A 14598-nucleotide genomic window follows, 5' to 3' on the forward strand; every position below is an offset into this window, starting at 1 on the left:
GAAGACACCTGAACAACGTTGGTTAATCTCGCCTCCTCACCTCGTTGCAGAGTCCTCAAACCTGGAGCCTTCTCCCTGTGCTGCTGCAGCGATTACGTCACTGTGACACAGTGTCAGTGAACTTTGTGCAGAAAATGAGGTTTCATTATTAGGAAACTGGCTAAACGTGCCAAATGACTGCAGCAGGATATAAAAGGAGATGACTGAATGCTGCAGCTGCCCCTCACTGCTCATGTCAGCAGCTGAAAGTAATTAAAGTTACCACACTGCTTCCTAGAAAACAAACAAAATTCCAAAGAAAGTCCGTGAACGGTCAAAGTGACGTAAGCCAGCAGTAATTCATCCCAAAAACAAGCAAAGCAGAGAATCGCTGCGTTTCAGACCTGAACTAAAGTCACAAAGCTGAAACGACTGACTGCTCACCTTTTCTCCAAATGAATTTCAAATGTCAAAACTCTGTCGCACGGCGCGTCTGCACAAAAAATGAAAATGAAGACTGGAAATGTGATGAACCTGGGTCTAGCTGCTCGCATGTTCTTAAAGGGAGTGAGTGTGAGCTTCCAGTGTGACTGTGCGCCGCCGCCGCCGCCGCAGCGTGGGACGGCCACTCCCGACATACGCAGTGAGGTTTGAGTGTGTGGGTCGTGTAAGCACGTATGACACATCTGTAATGAAACATCAGGGCGTTGTCAGCGTGTCAGGGAGGAAATCAGTGCAGAAAGGACAACTCTCACAATGGGTGCATCGAACCTGACTCACACGATGCTGAGTAACAGAAAGCTGCAAAGACGCACAGCTTTTGTTTGGCTGTTCTTCTTTTGCAAGCGTCACTTTAAACGGAGAGGAAACCTGAACTGGGCGGCTCAAGTGTTTTGATCTTCAGCTGAAAGATGAAACCAGCGCTGCAGTTCCTCTGACGTCCACTAGAGGCAGTGAGCCAGTCCCGATAGACTCCCGCCTCTGCAGCAGGTGGATGGCGACACAGGTGGCTGCTAGCTTCACCTGAACTGGACCTCTGGACCGTGTTTGTGCTGTTGGAGCCTTTTGGAGCATTTTAATGACATCATGTGACCAATAATATGGCTGCTGTGAGGTCACTGCACTTGGAGTCGTCATCTGGTGAGCAAAATTCAAGGTTTTTACTTGGATGATACTTTGTTTTGCCACACCCTTACATGCAGTCTGCTAACCAGGCTAGCTCATGTAATCGCTTCCCCTTTGGCAGCCAGAACGGTAACATTAAGGCTTTGACATCAGAGTCCTTCTCAGGTTTGTGGCTTTCACTTCTTTCCAGGCGGTTTCAGATCAGCTCCTGAGCTGATCTGAAACCGATCTGTCATGAGAACAGTCTTTGTCTGAACCAGTATTGTTTCAGAGGATTAAACAGACGAGCTCACACTTTTCAGACTTCAGACTGCGGTGGAGCGACGGAGGCTTTAACTGTAGCAGAGACAGACAGATCTAAGCTGCACTTCTCCACCCGGAGCCCGAGCTCAGCTGCACGCCGCCTGCCGCATTTCAGTGTGGGAATCCGGCTTTTTCAGACTTTTACATTAGTATGCTGATGAGATACGTCCACAGGCCACAGGATATCTACACACTTGTCTTATTACTGGTTATTTTTCTAAATACTTTTAAGCTTCCAGAAGTTTTACGTTCAGCTGATAGCAGACCTGTGATCGCTGAGACTGCATCAGCGTCTGGGCCTCTCAGAGAAATCGAATCCTCACACCTGTTACACACAACACAGCAGACCTGGAAGTGAAGCTGCAGGCTGTGCTTCAAACTCAAGACCACTGTGCTGACTGATACACCGCCTGTGTCTCCACCCACCTGTTTATCACGAGGCCACGCCCCTCATAATGCAAAGCCTTACAGTTTAAATGGATAGAGTTGTTACAAAGGGTGAAATCAGCTACAGAGACCAGATGGTCTACGAGTCTACAGGCGCTGACTCACTTTTGGAGCCGCCCTCTAGAGGCCATTAGAGGAACTGCAGTTTCTCGCACTTACGTGTGGTTGAGACGTTCAGCCCAGCTGGCCGTGAGTCACAGTATCCTTCACGCTATTGATCGAGCTGGTTTCAGTTAACTGAAATCCCCCACTTTGTCTTTGGCAGGTCAGATTTTCCACCACTAAAATATTATCAGACTGGAAAAGAATGAATTCCACGTGGAGGACGTAATCCCGGCACGTGGAGCCCTCTCTGCTGCTCCGTCACGTCTGCCACGCACTCTTCAACAACATTTTTAATTTCAAACATCACAGACTTGGTATCAAAGACTATCAGAAGATTATTTTTAACTAGATGAACCTTTAAAAAAGTTTTCTGTGGCTTTCAGGCAGAGATCCAGTTTATCCATCCTTCATGACAAAGATCATCCTGATTGGCTCTCTGGGGTTCATGGAAAAGGAAATGCAGATGTTCGTGCGCCTGCGTCTGAATAATCTCTCGTCCTTTGTCTCTACTGCTTATGCACGTCCTCGTGCCGCAGTATCTTGTACAGGACCCAGTAGAATATGTTGAAGAAGAGGAAGGCCAGCGGGAAGCCGGCCCTCGACACAGTGTCAATCTTTTTGGCTCGGTCGATGAACAGCTTCCTCATCTCCTCCGTGCTTTTACCCCCACTGGCTGCTGCAGGTGCATTCTGGGTAGCTTCTGCGCCGTGGCTCCCGGCGTGTTCAGTGCACTCACGGCGTTGTTGGCGCTGGCCTTCGACTCCTTGCTGTTGCTCGGGGTGGAGGTCACGGCGGCAGCAGGGGTCAGCCTGCTCTCATGTGCCCCCCTTCCTGTTGGAGAGACGAGGAGGAAGAGGGAGCAAGGGGAGGAAGGGGTAGGGGGTCACAGATTATTTGTGAATTGTTCAACCGGTTTGGCCTCTGAGCGAGGCACCACACCTGACCGAAGCACAAAAACGAAGAAGCAAATGAATTCAGATTTTCCTCGGGTTGGTGCTCGGAGCTACTTCTGAAACTTGACCTACAGACAAACACCAGCTGTGAGGCGTTAAAGAGAAACCGGCCAGTGCAACGAGTCATTAAGAGTTTACCTCAGAGTTTAACTCTGCCCCCTGGTGGTGAAAGCTTTAGTTAAACTCAGCTGAGGGAATTACAAAGGTATCTTTACACCTGCCGCGTGCTTTTGAATCAAATTTTAGGCAGAAATGTGACGATACTGAGCCGAGAAATGTTTGTATATGAGATCATAATAAGGATGAAGATGTTTTTTGGGAGCCATTAATTCACAAAGATAAGCTAAAGATTAGTTTAGGTGTTACAGCTGCGGTTTCAGTTAAATGTGCAGAGAGATGTCAGCCATCAGTAAACAGCTGTATGTATCCAAACCTTCCTGCCCTGCGTGAAAAATCACGAGGTCTGATTACTGCCAGACCTGCTGCCATCACTAAAATAGACGAAGACCAACTGAAGCAGACTGAAAGATCTCAAACGGCAGCACGCCACGATCTCAAGAAGCAGCTGAGGAGCAAAGTCAGTGACATCATCAGCCTGAGAGGGTGACAGAGACATTTCTCAGGCTGTGGGACTCCAGCGACCCACGCTGAGAGCCTGGGAACCATCGCCGACTCATCCAGGAGGTCACAGAAGAGCCCAGAACAACATCTATTAAGCTCAGCTAGGGTCAGAGGTCACGACTCAACAGTAAGAAAGAGGCGGGGCAAGATGGGAGAGTCCAAGCAGAAACCACTGCTGACCAAGAAGATCACAAAGTCTCGTCGCACATCTGCCAACAAACATCTGGAGGATAATATTCTAGGGCTGACGAGACAGAAGCTGAACTTCTGCGTTTCATCCAGAAACATCCCAGCAGCAGCAGCAGCCAGGGTGGTGGTCGTGTGACGGTCTGGCTGCTCTGCTGTGACTCAGGGAACCACGCAGGAACCAGCAGCTCCCCCTCTGATTGGCTCAAAGGGACAAAATAAAGGTTCTGGAGCGTCCGAGTCAAAGTCTGGACTTAAACCAGACTCAGATGCTTTGATGCTGGAAACCCTCCAGTGAGACAAAAACAGCAGGTATCAGGTTACACTCAGGACAGGCAGGTGTGGATACCTTTGTTCCCTTAATGAGTGACATCATCATTTAAAAACCATGCCTGTGTCTAAACAGTGATGTCAGAGTCTGTGCTGGCGTCCTGTGATTTTTGTTCTTTGGCTCACAGACTTCCTGTCAGCTTTACAGCATCCTCAGACTGTCCACACAGTCAGGCCGCTCTGCAGGCGGCCGGTGGGAGATAATGGTCCCAGCCTCCAGCTGTTCATCATCACTGAGCGGCCGCGTGTTTTGTCTGGACAAACGGACACATACTCTGTAAGATGAAGACATTTCTGAGCACAGTTAAGCTCAGCTGCACTACCTTAAGCCCAGATATGACTTCTAAACTGAAAGAAAGGAGGCTGAGTTTTACATGCTCACTCAAACTGTCCTGATCCAGATGTGCACTCATCTGGAAATATGTCATTAAAAACCACAGAAACAGTCACGGCTCGCACACATCAGAGAAATACGTTTATGTTCGTGTTACCATTTTACCTCCTTCAACACATCCTGTCTTATTTATGAAGCTGCTGTGTGAAAAGTGTCAGACTGATGGAGGAGGAGCTCCTGCAAGAGAAACATGCACACAGACACACACACATGCAGCGTGGCATTACCCCGTGGTTGCTGGTGTAGATGTTGGTCATACATCCGTACAGAGGCTCTGCCGCTTTGAGGCCGTCGTCAGTGTTAATACGACGAAGGGACTCGGCTAGCTCCTCTGGATCAACGGCACCTCCACTGATCTACCGACCGACAGCATGCACACGTCAACAGAAAGCAAAAGGAAGAACAAAAGAAAAAGAGCAGGCTGGGCCGCTCAGCCGTTCAGTCAACGCAGGTAAGTGTTCAGCTGCTTGCACAGACTCACGCAGACGCACAGACATGAACGCTGATGGATTTGCATCAGACGCTGTCTATGAGCTAAATCGACCGTAAAATGATTTTTTATGTGTTTTCTTTTCCAAAAGTGTTTCCATGTGTGTGTTTGTTTGTTTTTATTTCATTGTGTTAAACAGTAAACTTAGTGTGTCTGCAGGTCTCTGTTCACATTCAGTCTTCAGACCCACAGGCTCAGCGTCCGTGCTTTCATCAGGACGTGTCAGTGACACGTTTGTGTTGGCGAGTTGACTGAATGCTGATCTTCCAGCCCGCCGAGGTCGTGATCACGCACCGAGCTCAGGCTCATCCGGGTTGGATGGCTGCAGAAACACAGAATCATCACACTGATGCGGTTACATGCTGCGTCATGCACCGATACAGCGAGATGACTCAAACATGCGGAGCGAGAAGCACCGATTCCTCCACCACTTCCTCCTCCCTCTCCGGCCCAGCTCCAATCCGACCTGGCGCTCCACGCTGAGCTGTTCTCCGATGGAAGCTCAAACGTCAGATGGAAGTGATAAATCCATTTCTGACATGCTCCCACATATCTCTGTCTTTCTATAAATTCTAATAAGAATAAAAATAACGAGTAAGCACATTTCAAAAGTGTTTCCATAGAAACAAACGAGATGTGTGTGCAGGACTATACGTGACACACGTCTAAAGCTAATCCAGACTTTTATCCTGAAATCTTTCAGGGATTTTTCCACCCTGGGATGGGCCAAAAGTGTACTTATGACTTCTGCACAGATATATGAAAAATTAAAATAACAGAAGTTGGAAGAGATTTTTTTCCTGGATGCAGCGAGTCAAAGTTTTCCTTAGTTTTCCTGAACTCTAAACATCGGACGAGGCTGAAAATTCCCACGATGAATGATTTGTGCTGCTGTCAGCGTTCCCCTCAGCCGGGGTGTTCAGCCTCAGCCTGGACGGCGTGGACCTGCGCTCCTCACAGTGAGCCGGATTGGATCTGGGCCTTTCTCACCTCGTGCCGTCTCTGAGCAGAACGCTGCAATAACAACGTGTCACCACACGGTGGCAGCCTCAGCCCAGAGCACACGAGTCACAGCGGTCCATCAGTCTGTGGATGCAGGTCACAAACTGTGTGTAGGTGTTCCTCACTCTGGATGGTGCTGCGTTCGCTGTGCTGTGCAGTGTGTGGGACTTTTCTGTAACCTTGCTCTTATTCTTGTTGTGCCGTCTGAAGCGCAGCAAGCTCTTTGTGTTGCCTCGACACAAAGTTAACGGCGGCGTACTCCAGCAGCGCAGAGAAGACGAACAGAAGACACACGGCCATCCAGATGTCGATGGCCTTCACATAAGAGACCTGTAAACACACACGCTTCATTCAGCAGGCTGGAGGCGCTCACCGTCAGTGGTTTAAGTTCACAGTGAGTCTCAAACGTAACTCCGACTGCACAGATGTTTCATTTTCTGCAATAATTATTATTTCAGGGCTGCAGCTGTGTGTGTGTGTGTGTGTGTGTGTGCGTGTGTGTGTGCGTGTGTGTGTGTGTGTGTGTGTGTGTGCTGCTGTGACGCCCGTGGTGTCAAGAAGATGTAACTGCCCTCCTTTATGAAACGATGACTTATTCAGACACATGTAACATACTGGAGTGCAAAGCTCTGTTAAGCACTGGAAACATGAGAAACCTCCTAACCTACACACACACACACACACACACACACACACACACACACACACACACACACACACACACACACACACACACACACGCGCGCGCACACACACACACAGCTGTTCGGCCTAGCCTTTGTGTGTGTACAGTGAGGGAGGGATGAGTGTGCTGATGAGTTAATAAGGCTTATGTAACGAGCGCTCCGTGTCTGATTGTTTCTCATGCATACACGATACCAGAGCAGGACTGTGGGGCTTGTTCTCACTCACGCTCTGCCAGACGCATGATGTGTGGAATAAACAGACTTCGGTTTGTGCGTGCAAAACATCCGGTAAGATGGCGGAGGACAAAAACTCAGCAGCACGTCACCATGGTAACATCTGCCGCAGACCTAACCTGGTCCAAAGCAAATTCCAGATGAGACATTAACATGTATAAACCCCGTCCACTCGACCAATCACATCCAAAACGTCCCTGGGTCACTGTGTGACCCCTGTGCCTGCAGGCTTTGTGTTGCTCAGCTTCACCAGCTGTCTCCAGAGTGGATGCAGGAGCTTTGTCTGGGCTGTGGTAGAAGCTGCTCTGAATTGTGAGGTTTTACATCATGAACAGCTGAGTGTGCGCTTTTGTTTTTCTGGGGTAGGAACGGCAGCACTTTGTGATGGAGATGTTACTCTGCTGCAGAGCAGCTACACCTCCACAATACCAACTGAAGTGCCGAGCTTCTGCAATGGCTGCACCTAAACCCCGCATGTCAGACTCCATTCAATCATTTAAAAACTCACCTGTTCCACCTAGCCTTTGAAGCAAATTAGTTCAGACTTCCACCCGGTCTGCATTTGTGCTATGTAACTGTAACTGTCACTGTAACTGTAACTAAACCTGTTTATTAACTGTTTTTGTTGCCATTCGTTGGAATCTGCCTTGTGTGAAGCACTTTCATGGACACTTCCCTTTTTAAATGTGCTGTAGAAATAAATACTGATTGAATAATTGAGAGTCTGTGACGGGAAGGAAAAAAAGATGGAATGGTTGGAAGGCTGAATCTGCAGGAGAGAAGAGAAGACATGGATGCAGCATCACCTCTGCTGGACACGCAGCGGCGGCTGAGGACCGCCTACTGTGAACCGCGTCATCATTACAGCCTCACAACGAACAACATGTCGCGCTAATATTATCCTTCATCTACATGCATTCAGGTAGCAACAGTCCTCACAGTGTGTGCAGCGTGAGGCCTTTTACGCACACACACACACACACACACACACACACACACACACACACACACACACCTTAGGCAGTGAGGTCCTGGAGCCTGAGCTCTGCGTCGTCATGGTGAGGACGGTGGTGATGCCCAGGGCCACGCGGGCCGGTGCGGCGTCCATGTTGATCCAGAAGGAGACCCAGGACAGGATGACGATGAGCAGGGAGGGGATGTACATCTGGATCAGGTAGTAGCCCATCTGACGCTCCAGGTGGAAGCGCACCTCGATGCAGGTGAACTTTCCTGCGACAAAGGAGCGACAGTCACAAACCTGCAGACAGGAAAACTTCAACACCGGCTTTGGCATGAGCGACGGGGCGAGAGGATACTCCCACCTCGTAGCCGACTCGCTAGCAGCATGGCCGCTTCACCTGTCCCTCGGCCTCCTTTAGCAGTAATGATACTTGTAACATATGTGTACCTCAGGCTTCTGTTTAAGACACCACCAACTTGTTCATGTGTTTAACCGCTTTTACCCACTCGGCGGCACACCCACCGGGGGTCAAACTCTGACTCTGTTCTGCCAAAACAATGTGGGACTCTGTAGTTTTCTCTGGTCCCCTCCCCAATCAGACCAGGAGTGACATGTTTAGCCGCATGTTCTCCTTAAACTGCTGGCTGTCTGAGTGGTGTCCCAGAAACGATGTGGGCTTCATAGATAATTGGCAAACCTTCTGGAGGAAACCTGGTCTTGTTAGGAGAGACGGCATCCATCCCACTTTGGATGGAGCAGCTCTCATTTCTAGAAATATGGACACATTTATTAAACCCCCCAAAATATGACTATCCAGAGTTGGGACCAGGAAGCAGAGTTGCAGTCTTACACGCCTCTCTGCAGCTTCTCTCCTCCTGCTACCCCCCAAAAAACCCATCTCCATAGAGACTGTGTCAGCTCCCAAAAAGACAAAAAACAAACTAAAAACCAGCAACAAACAACTTAAACACAAACACAAAGAAAGAACAATACAGTATCCACATCTGAACCAAAGAGTAAAACAGTGAAATGTGGATTATTAAATATCAGGTCTCTCTCCTCCAAGTCTCTGTTAGTACATGACTTAATAATTGATCAACAAATCGATTTACTCGATTAGCCTGCACTTCGCTCTCGCTCTGCAGGCCTACTTGTTGTTCCTAGAGTATTTAAAAGTAGAATGGGAGGCAGAGCCTTCAGTTTTCAGGCCCCTCTTCTGTGGAACCAGCTTCCAGTTTGGATTCAGGAGACAGACACTATCTCTACTTTCAAGATTCAAACTTTCCTTTTTGCTAAAGCATATAGTTAGGGCTGGACCAGGTGACCCTGAATCCTCCCTTAGTGATGCTGCAATAGACGTAGGCTGCCGGGGGATTCCCATGATGCATTGAGTTTTTCCTTTCCAGTCACCTTTCTCACTCACTATGTGTTAACAGACCTCTCTGCATTGAATCATATCTGTTATTAACCTCTGTCTCTCTTCCACAGCATGTCTTTATCCTGTCTTCCTTCTCTCACCCCAACCAATCACAGCAGATGGCCGCCCCTCCCTGAGCCTGGTTCTGCTGGAGGTTTCTTCCTGTTAAAAGGGAGTTTTTCCTTCCCACTGTCGCCAAAGTGCTGCTCATAGGGGGTCATATGATTGTTGGCTTTTTCTCTGTATGTATTATTGTAGGGTCGACCTTACAGTATAAAGCTTCTTGAGGCGACTGCTGTTGTGATTTGGCGCTGTGTAAATAAAGCTGAATTGAATTGAACTCGTATAGTAAACTTCCAAATTTTGGTCCCTACAAACATATGTGTACACACACACACACACACACACACGCACGCACACACACACACACACACACACACACACACACACACACACACACACACACACACACTACATCCATGTCTGGTCAGGACCTGCTTTGTCAGTCGGTTTGTTTCTCCCTCACTTTGTTTTTCGACTCGATCCTTGGAGCACAAACGTGACGGATGAAACGTGGCAACCCTTTCATCCTGTGTGCATCTTACCTGCATCCTGATGCTTACGGCAGTGTGTGTGTGTGTGTGTGTGTGTTACCTGTGTTGTAGTGCTTGGTGCAGTATCGGAGGTCTGATTCATCTTTGAGGATGAACTGTGGGAGCGTGAGGCCCTCGGCCACTTGAACAGGTCCGTTCTCCTGCCACTCAAAGATCAGGTCGTTCATGGTGTACCCGACTGAAACACAGAAATTATGAGAGACAATAGATTTAAAAAAGGCCACAGAGCACAAGTCTGTGTGTAGCGAGGAGTTTGACCATCTTTTGTTCAGATTGTGTCGACTTGTGTTCGCACTCTTGTGTCTGCGGACTGTCGGTGTTTCAGGGCAGCAGACACGTTTTCCTTCCTCGTGGGGCCCGCACTACGACGGATGCTGAACACACCCAGGGTCTCCATTTATGCAGCTTCAGTGTTTTTAATGTTTTTATTGTTTTTAAATGTGCATCTCTGTGTCGGCATCGTTTCCCTCCGGTGGTCCTCGGTCTCTGTGTTTCAGCATCACTGTGTTTTTGGTTATTTCCTGTTTTATTTTGAAGGGTACTTTTCTCTCGTCTTGTCTGCTGTGTTTTCACCTGCGTCGGCTCACCTGCGCCTCACATGGTAACTGGCCTGGTTCTTGCTCTGTACAACATGCCTCATTTACACGAGCACAATGATTCGTAAATCTCAGATTTTTTCACAACCCAACATAAAAAACACATCAAATGTTTAAAGTGAAAAAACTATGAGCTCATTTTGAGTTTGGGGGCAGCAACACGTCTCTAAAAGATCTGCAGGGCTGCAACAAGAAGCTGGAAAAGTAGGTCGGACGAGAAAGAGAAAGCTGGAGGAACACTGAGCTGCTAATCAGGCTGTCAGCAGGTCAGTCACATGATCTGGTATAAAAAGAGCGTCTCAGAGGGCCAGAAGTTCTCAGAGGAAACTGCATCCACAAACTGGTTTTCAGAACGATGCTCCTCACTGTGAACATCTCATCGTCATCATGTGGAGGAATCTCTGTGCGCAGGTTAAAGCAGAGAAGAAGCCAGATGTGACCGGCGCCATCTAAAGCTCCTTTAAAACCGATCTGAGGTCAGACCCATCCAAACATGGACGCCGCGTCCTCGGACCAAAGAGGAGAGCATCCAGCTCATTATCAGCGCTCAGGTCAACGCCTGCAGCTCTGATGTTTCGGGGGCGTGCCTGTGGGACTCACAGCTGGCACATCTGGATACCAAAAAAAGGAGGAAGCAGAGCGAGGGCTGCTGAGCTGTGAAAGTCCAGCAGCTTCTCTCAGACGCTCTCAGACTGATGTTCGAGGACGACGTTTGCAGATCGCTGCAGCCTGTTTTTGTGTCAGCCCTGATTTCCGGCTCTGTTTAGCTTCTTTACTTTTCCCATTTTTAGGACTCGTGCATCTCATTGGTGCGTCCCGTCCTCAGCACACAGGACACTGGATGTTTTTAGACAGAGCTCACGGCCAAACGCGCCACCAGCACAGATATCACCACACACATCAGAGAGGCACTGCAACGTGCCCGAGGACGGACCAGAGATGGCTGGATGATGCAGGAGGCTTGATGTTAATGCAAACAGATGCCGTGATATTATTCTTGTTTTCACACATGCGTCTTATATCCAGCTTTCAGTGGCCCCTCTTCTTCTGTGTCCGGGTGAAGGCAGAGGGAGAGCGGAAGCCACGTATGAATGCGTGCGGTCGGAGCGCTACGGGGCTCTTCGGCGAGTGCAGGAAGCAGCTGGTATGTGCTGGTGCAAGCCTGCAGCCATGCACAGAAAGAATGAGTTCATCCTGCTTCTTAAGCTTCGGCTGAAAGTGCGTGAAAAGTGTTTGCATGTTAAAAAAGAGAAAAACAGAGGAGAGCGCGCCTGCAGCCTTCCACACGAGCCTCTGTGCTCGGCTCGGGATGCTTTTAAATCTTACGACGGCCTCCGGTGGCAGCGGCGGCCGTGACTGTCGACTCGCTGCACTTACGAGCTCGGCTGGTCCCGGACGCGACCTGAACAGGGTCAGGCTGCAACCACAGCCTCCAATTATGTTTCACAGAACGAGACATAAACCTGGACCGAGGACTTTCTGTCCTCGAACACGGACCACGTCACGACTCATTTCCTCTGCATGTCAGTATGTCCTGATGCGTCCTTATGGTTCCTCTGACATCAGGGAGCAGCAATGCAAATAATCTGTGCGTGTCTGTGTGTGCGTGTGCTTACCTCTCAGTGTGTGTGTGTTTCTATGTGTGTGTATGTGGGTCAGAGAGGACTGGAACTACCAGTGAAAATGAATAAGCTCTTCGAGGGCTCTGTCCCTGAGGCCAGGCCTCTGATTGGGCAGACGATGGATTCGTCATCATAACTGTATCAACATCATTAAACACGACTGCTTCCTTAAAAAGATATGCTGCTAAAATATGTTCCCATGGAGGGAGAGGGGGCCTGCACTAAATATACTTCAGGATGGATGAATGAATCTCTTCTTCATCCAGCTTTCTGGAGCATCATCCGCACGACATCAACAGATTCTGAAATCATGGTATTGTTTGCAGCACGGACTTCCTGCGTGTGCAGGCAGCACACATCTGAACAGAAGCAGCGTGCTGCATATTCAGAGTCACGCACCGAGCCTCTGTGGGCGCGGAGACGGATCGGAGGAGACGTATCGCTGGGATATGGAATATAAATGTTCACGCGGAGCAGAAACACTGTATGTTTAAGCACGCAGCTTTAACCCGAGGAACTTCCCTCTCCATGACAGAAGTCTTAATCCACACTCGGGCTGCTTTCATCTGTCTGTGAGGGGGGGGATTTAAACATTATCTACAAGGATCAGAGTTTTAATCTCATTCTGAGCCTCGCTGGGAATGACTGCCGCTGTAATTAGCTCATGTCTATCTCTGTAAATTCACAGCTGCCCAGAGCCGCAGCCTCTGAAGCATCTCCCATCAGCTGGTCAGAAAGTTTAGCTGATCCAGCCGCAGCACACGTCTGCTTCAGAATCAAGGCGACGGCCGACAGGAGAGCAGACCCTGCTAACAGCTCCCCAAATGGCTCTTTAAATGTCAGCTGCATTTTGGCTCATGGTCCATTTAAGGTGGACTGTGACCAAGTAGAAACCCATCCCATCACGGACGCTGTGTCCTCTGGACTGAGGATGAGGAACCATCTGGCTTACTGTCAGTTCAAAGATGGTCCCCCGATGGTAAAGAGGGAGGGGTGCAGTAGTCCACATGGCAGGGGGAACTTGTTCATCCATGGAGCAAACAGGCTCTTTAAATGTCAGCTGCATTCTGGCACCAAAAAAGCGATCTGTTAGTGTTTTCCTGTATTCGTGTAGGGATTCATCTCCCACCGAGGAAACCTTCAAAATGCATCGCAGGCGAGTTCAGAGTTTGTTCTGTGGACGTGTGAGGGTTGGTGTGACACAGGAGGATGCTGGGATAGAGAGAGAGATGCAGGCAGGTGAAGAAGAAGCATCTCCGCGCACGTATGAACACACGTGTGGCAGAACGACACGGCTTGTCAGCTGCTGTTTGGCTGCTGATGTGAAGACGAGGACTCTGTTTTCCCAGGTGTGCCTGAAGGAGTCGCGGGGCACAGCTGCAACAACGAGCTTGACTTGGAGTCAAAGACCCCGCCCCATCATCAGCCGCCCTGTCGTGTTGTGACCATAAATTTTAAATGTTCACATGTGACCGAGTCGCAGCTCCTCGATGATGCATCCTTCTCTGCACCTTGACCATAACATTGCATCTCCTGCAGTTTTGCATTGGTGGTGGATATTTAACTGCCCTTCTAATTGTTGGTGGTGTAGTGGTTAGCACATTTACCCGGCAAGCTAAAGTCACCGGTTTGATTCCAGGTAGTGACACTAATCACATCAGATGTAAAAACGCTGACAAACCAAAAATCTGGAGCTGAAAAGAGCTTCTTTGTAATTAAGAACGGAGCTCAATGGCTAACAGCCTGAATGAAAGGTGTTTCTTAACCCTTTAACCCAGGGGTGTCCAACTCCAGGCCTCGAGGGCTGGTGTCCTGCAGGTTTTAGATGTGTCCTTGATCCAACACAGCTGATTTAAACGGCTAAATGACCTCCTCAACATGTCTTGAAGTTCTCCAGAGGCCTGGCAATCATGGGATTCAGGTGTGAAGACCCAGGGTGAGATCTAACACCTGCAGGACACCGGCCCTCGAGGCCTGGAGTTGTCTACGCCTGCTTTAAACCCTTTCCGTCACCGGCGATGGGTTAGGGTTTAAAGGGTTAAAGACACACTGTACATCGTTCCTACTGAAAGTGCTGCGAGTGTGTACAGTCATGCAGTACTTACAGCTCTCCAGCTGCATGATGCACGTCTGAACATCCATCGGGAAGTTTTTTAGATCCATGGGACACGACAGAGTTAACGTTAGCCTGAAAAGAAAGAGAGGAGACACTGAAGACCGAGACCGTGGGTTCAAAGTCACAGACGTCGTAATGTACCAACATGTCAGTTTATATCAATGTGCCACCTGCACTGTTGGAACCAAGAGGATACCCGATAATATCAGACTTTATACATCAAAATATTCAGAAACGAGATCCCACTCTGACAAACTTACAGAACCACTGCCAGCATCTAATGTTTAAATCCTAAAGCCTGCACATGAAGACCTTCTCTCTTTGACTCACGATGGACATAAAAAGTTCCACTAAACCCAAAAATGAAGAATAAATGTTTAATCGGAGCTCATATTATAACATTTGCAAGTCAGATTA

The 14598-nt window shown here is 48.8% G+C and overlaps 1 pseudogene; it reads right to left on the bottom strand.

Annotated features, from left to right (window-relative positions):
- Window positions 1-2287: 2287 nt before the first annotated feature.
- LOC120734515 overlaps window positions 2288-14598 on the bottom strand; it is a 35572-nt pseudogene continuing 23261 nt past the window's right edge.

The sequence above is a fragment of the Simochromis diagramma genome, unplaced genomic scaffold, assembly GCF_900408965.1.
Source record: "Simochromis diagramma unplaced genomic scaffold, fSimDia1.1 OVJJ01000571.1, whole genome shotgun sequence".
NCBI classification, from domain to species: Eukaryota; Metazoa; Chordata; class Actinopteri; order Cichliformes; family Cichlidae; genus Simochromis; species Simochromis diagramma.